The following is a 6626-nucleotide window of genomic DNA, read 5'->3' on the forward strand; positions in this document are numbered from 1 at the left end:
CATGTACACTTCCCACACCTCAGAATGTCCCTCCCACACACTGCTGCAACGTGACCATATCCTTGACACCCACAAACGCTCTCATGGAATAACTAACATATCCAAGCATGACTTTATCAGGCAAACACAATATCAAGGATAGACAGGGTCTCCTCAGTCTCACCAAATGGCATGCATCACAGATACCAGGGATCTTCAACTTCAGTTGATCCATCTCCACACTCAAAGCCACCTTAGTAATCACTGATTTTTTAATAATTTTTTTCCTTTATTTAACTTGGCAAGTCAGTTAAGAACACATTCTTATTAACAATGATGGCCTAGGGACAGTGGATTGACTGCCTTGATCAGGGGCAGAAGGACAGATTTTTACCTTGTCAGCTCGGGGATACGAACAAGCAATCTTTCAGTTACTGGCCCAACGCTCTAACCACTAGGTTACCTGCCGCCCCCCCTGACTTCAGTGGTGCTCTGCTCTGGAGAGCATAGCTAGACACAGCTCTTATCCTTTTATTTATTAAGTCAGTTAAGAACAAGTCCTTATTTACAATGACGGCCTACCCTACCCTGGCCAAACCCTAACCCAGACGATGCTGGGCCAATTGTGCGCAGTCCTACGGGACTCTCAATCACGGCCACTTGTGATACAGCCTGGATTCGAACCAGGGTCTGTAGTGACGCCTCTAGCACTTGAGATGCAGTGCCTTAGACCGCTGCGCCACTCAGGAGCAACGAGGCGCGTGACCCAGAGTGTCCACTCCTTCTGGGTGGAAGACAGGAGAGGAACATGTAACTATCTCTCCTGTAGTTGACTCATAGGAGAAAGTACTCGGCTTATATTTCACAAATGTTGGTTTGTACGGTTTGTTCTTAGTGCCATTCTTTCTCCCTCGTGCCATCCTTCCGTCTCCCAGATCTCAGATCAGCTGTCAGTTAACCTTTTCACACTACTCAAATGTTTATAGTTCAAGCAAAACTGATCTTATACAGAGCTTTATTTTACTGGAAAGGCTCGGCCCAGACAATTAAGTTTGTTAGTTTGGGGTCTGTAAGGCATGTGGTGTAACAGCTCCTTTCATCACTCAGTTAGCCCAGAGGAGTGTGACTGGCTCTGGGTGGTAGAGAGGAAGTAACCCCCCATCTCCTGGCATCTGCTCTTCACTCCATGGCAATTTCCATTACCTCCCTCTTACTATTCAATGGGACTAATAGTAACCAGTTCTGGTGAACCCACAGGTTAATAAAAACACATCAGGACTAAACCAAGCTCCCGATGGGTCAAAATAGCCACTGATGATAGTAGATTGAACATCTTATCTAAGGGTAATGTCAATCAGTGTGAAGGGGCAAGGCCAAGATCAGAGTTCTCCAGTTCTCCAAACCAGTTCTCTGCTGCCAATGACTGGAACGAACTACAAAAATCTCTGAAACTGGAAACACTTATCTCCCTCATTAGCTTTAAGCACCAGCTGTCAGGGCAGCTCACAAATCACTGCACCTGTACATAGCCCATCTATAATTTAGCCCAAACAACTACCCCTTCTCCTACTGTATTTATTTATTTTGCTCCTTTGCACCCCATTATTTCTACTTTGCATTTTCTTCCACTACAAATCTACCATTCCAGTGTTTTACTTGCTATATTGTATTTACTTTGCCACCATGGCCTTTTTTGCCTTTACCTCCCTTATCTCACCTCATTTGCTCACTTTGTATATAGACTTATTTTTCTACTATATTATTGACTGTAGGTTTGTTTTACTCCATGTGTAACTCTGTGTTGTTGTATGTGTCAAACTGCTTTGCTTTATCTTGGCCAGGTCGCAATTGTAAATGAGAACTTGTTCTCAACTTGCCTACCTGGTTAAATAAAGGTGAAATAAAATAAAAGAGATGTTCAAGGCTATGGGAAGATCTCAATTGCATACTCCTCAGATCCTCTCTCCTCATCTCCATCTCTAAACCCATTGGATGAGAAAGGCAAAGGTCCCTCCCCTCTGACCTTCTCCTCCAATGGGTTTTCAGAAGGAGATGAGGAGAGAGAAGAAATGGGAAGTATGCAATTTAGATCTTCCTCATTTCATAGACTCTAGCCTCCCTAACAGGAAGACCTGCATATCTATATTCCACCCTCTACTCCCCCCCCCCCGCCAACCCACGTTATCAAATGGCTTTATATGTCCCTCTCTCCCACTCTCTCTGTGATGAATGGCTGTTTGTAGCACTATTATTACATCAAATAAGCACTCTGGAGCAAAAACAAACCCGGCCAGCAGACGAAAGTGACTATAAAAGTTGCCATTTGGAGAAAATTCAATAGGGCTCTACACTGGGGATAAAAATGAAGGTAATGAAATTCTCTAACTCTCCTCTTCTCCCCTCCAACGCCCTGCCTGCAGCCCAGCCTCTTCCCCCACTCTCCTAAGCCTGGTAGATGTACAATACACACACTGCTTGTCTGAGGAGAGGCTCAGGGTGGCCATTAAAACTGCTTTATGTGTTTGTAATAAACTCTCCAGAGTATGGGTTGGAGTATCTATTCGCCACATGAGGATGAGGACAGAGGCCATTACTCCTTACATTCCCCTGCTTGGCATGCTAATGTCTCATACATGTCTCAAATGAGCCACCATTGGGTGATCTAAAGTTCATACAGTGCAGTATATATATGAGCAGCAGGCCGATATACAGAATGTTGATGGCTGGTTAAAACTCAAACGAATGTTCTTGGGTGCTGTTGTGTTCCTTTGAAATGTCCCCACTGCAATACCTAATGAGGATTGTAGTGAACATTTCAATGTGCTAACGTAATTATCATTGTCTGGTAAGATGGCCGCCTGCTGATTATAATCACATCACACTTTAAAGCAGATGATTTGCAGAACATTCCACCTTATTATAGACAATAAAGTCTGAAGAGTGCTGGACTAAGAAGTAAATGGATTGGCACCAAATTCAAAATGAATTCTAGGGCGGAACTCTAAAGGGAGAGTAAAGTTAGGACATACACTTTTCTGTCACATCTCTAGATGCTGCATTGATCTTGAGGAATGGAGTGTAACACAATTTCTTCCTACAGATTTGACAGTATATGGCACCTCCATTTTTCACTTTTGTAAAACAATCCCAAGGCAGCAAAAATATGAACCCGTTTCCAATAGAACGTGAGGCAAAAATTAAAATAATGAATAATACCCTATTTTCAGAGGCCGTGTCCAAAAACTTTGACAACAAACAACTTTCTCTCCTCCCAGGCAAGGCCATTCATTCTCATTGCAGAAGGTTCAAATTAAACATGAAGGTAAACAATATTAAAGTGTGCCACATGGTATATAGAATGGTATGGATGAGGGAGATATGTTTTCAGTGCGCATCCAGGGGTAACATTGTGTAATTGGGGCAGTTTCTCTCCATCACCGAGCGTGAGTCTTCACCTGCCAATGCAAAGGGATCAAACGTCTAGTTCACCCTACATGCTCTCCCTATCTTCCTCCCTCCTCCTCCTCCTCCTCCAGCTTCTTCTGCTCCGCTCTTACCACTCTTCTTTTATTTCCTCTGTCTTCTTCTGTCTGGCCTGCTTCTTTTATTTCCTCTGTCTTCTTCAGTCTGGCCTGCTTCTTCTATTTCCTCTCTCTTCTTCTGTCTGGCCTGCTTCTTTTATTTCCTCTGTCTTCTTCAGTCTGGCCTGCTTCTTCTATTTCCTCTCTCTTCTTCTGTCTGGCCTGCTTCTTTTATTTCCTCTGTCTTCTTCAGTCTGGCCTGCTTCTTCTATTTCCTCTCTCTTCTTCTGTCTGGCCTGCTTCTTTTATTTCCTCTGTCTTCTTCTGTCTGGCCTGCTTCTTCTATTTCCTCTGTCTTCTTCTGTCTGGCCTGCTTCTTTTATTTCCTCTGTCTTCTTCTGTCTGGCCCACATAGCAAACTGATCTCCAGCTTTCTGTCAAGCTCTGATACCTATAAGAGCTTCTCCACCTCTCCAGCTCTGTCAGCTAGTCAGAGTACTGACTGCTAATCCATGTGCTGACCATGTTGCAGTAATCCATCTCTATCAGTCTTGTCAATGCTAACTGGCTGATGATTAGTGAGACAGACCGTACCGGGTTCATACAGCAGCCAGGGAGATCCCATCACAATGACATCACTGCATTAGCATAGACAGAGACAGACTCCAAATTGACATAGACTACAATAACATTGTGCTTCATGATTATATACATTATGTACATGATTATAAACTGGGTGGTTCGAGCCCTGAATGTCGACCACGGGTATTACATGTATACCACGGGTATTACAAAACATTTATTTTTACTGCTCTAATAACGTTGGTATCCAGTTTATAATAGCTATAAGGCACCTCAGGGGTTTGTGGTATATGGCCAATATACCACGGCTTAGGTCTGTGTCTCAGCGATGCGTTGTGCCTAAGAACAGCCCTTAGCCATGGTATATTGGCCATTTACCACACCCCCCCGTGCCTTATTGCTTAATTATACAGCATTACTTTAAAATTTGGAACATTGATTTAATGAAAATGTTAATTGACAGAGATTGCACTTGTAAAAGTTATGATTAATTGAAGGGATTTAAGTGATTTTATATAAACGCTTGATAATTGTTTATGTAACCACCGTTTTTCTGTATCAGTGTTCGCTTTAGCCTTCAACTACTTCCATATTTGCAGTGCACAGAATTCCTCAGAGAATATTTACATTAAGTCACCCTCAAAAGTAATCAGCCGACCATGATTGATATAGACTAGCATGCTCTGAAACCTTGCAAACTATTTATACCCAAAGATATTCCATATGAACTCTAATCAGTTTCTGATGTTGAGGAGTGAAATAAATTATGATGAAGGGAGGCAGCATCTGGTCTTGTGGCTTTACATTTTGGAAAGTTTTGATAAGACAGTTGCATAATATAGTTCTGTTTTCTCTCTGGCGTGTTGGTAGAATGAATCAAAATGCAGATTGGAAAAGTAATAAAGGGGAAGAGGAAGATACTGAATATATTGAGAGAAGAGGGAGTTTGGGGTTTATATGCATTCCCTTCCCCTCAGCACAACCAAACCATTGTTTCTGGAGTGCAGAATCACCTGTACAGTATGACAGCATGGTTCAACAGCACTATTATCAGTCTCGTTACATATTAAAGCTAGAATCCTTAATTGAAACAATAACAAAGTGACTTCCCGTCTCTGTTTTGATAAAAAAAAAATGTTGGATGGGCTTGGAGCAATGTAGTAAATCTCAAATTCCTAAACAGAGCTATGGATACAAGGACTAACCATCCATGCTATCAAAACTATAGTTTTAACTATCTTTTGAAGTTATATAGTGTTTATTTACATTTACAGTGTTACAAACATTGAAGTACAACAAGTTATATTTTGAGTTCTGATGGGGTACAACAGTTGAACTAAGCTCATGAGGCCTTTATAAGTTACATTTGTCACACTCTGACCATAGAGAGCCCTCGGGGTTCTCTATGGTGTTTTAGGTCAGGGCGTGACTAGGGGGTTTTCTAGGTATTACATTTCTATGTTGGTGTGTGTATGGTTCCCAATTAGAGGCAGCTGAATATCGTTACCTCTAATTGGGGATCATACTTAGTGTGTTCTATTTCCCACCTACGATGTGGGATATTGTTTTGTATGAGTGCCTATGTGCGCTACGTATTTCACGATCGTTATATCTTTGTTGTTTTGGAAGTTTCACTATCATTAAAATGTGGAACTCTACTCACGCTGCGCCTTGGTCCAATTATTCATACGACGGTCGTGACAGAATATCCCAACAAGCCAGGATCAAGCAGCGTGCCCAGGAGGTGAAGGAGAGTTGGTCATGGGAAGAGATAGTAGGTGGATACGAGACCCTTCCTTGGCGGGAGTCGCCGAGGAGTAAAGGAGGACAGCGACGACGCCGGGGTCCGCGGCCACAAACAACCCAAGGGCAACCCCAATATTTTTTGGGGGAGGCACAAGTGGTGGTCGGCCGAGTCGAGGAGAGAGCCAGAGACCGTCTGGGAGTCGATGGAGCAGTTTGAGGAGGGATATCGGAGAGAGATGTTGGCTAGGAGCATGCTGCAGCGCAGGCGTTTTGAGGAGCGTGTCATCAGTCCAGTGCAACCTGTGCCGGCTCCACGCACCAGGCCTCCAGTGTGCCTTCCCAGCCCGGTACGTCCTGTGCCGGCTCCCCGCACTCGCCCTGAAGAGCGCGTCATCAGTCTGGTTCAACCTGTGCCGGCTCCACGCACCAGGCCTCCAGTGCACTTCCCCAGCCCGGTACGTCCTGTGCCGGCTCCCCGCACTCGCCCTGAGGAGCGTGTCATCAGTCCGGTGCAACCTGTGCCGGCTCCACGCACCAGGCCTCCAGTGCGCCTCCCCAGCCTGGTACATCCTGTGCCGGCTCCCCGCACTCGCCCTGAAGAGTGTGTCACCAGCCCGGTGCAACCTGTGCCGGCTCCACGCACCAGGCCTCCAGTGCGCCTCCCCAGCCCGGTACGTCCTGTGCCGGCTCCCAGCACTCGTCCACCAGTGCGTGTGTACAGTCCAGAGTCTCCTGCGATGGTCTACAGCCCGGAACCTCCAGCGACGGTTCACAGTCCAGAGCTTCCAGTGACGGTCC

Source organism: Salmo salar, chromosome ssa17, assembly GCF_905237065.1.
Source record: "Salmo salar chromosome ssa17, Ssal_v3.1, whole genome shotgun sequence".
Classification (NCBI taxonomy): domain Eukaryota; kingdom Metazoa; phylum Chordata; class Actinopteri; order Salmoniformes; family Salmonidae; genus Salmo; species Salmo salar.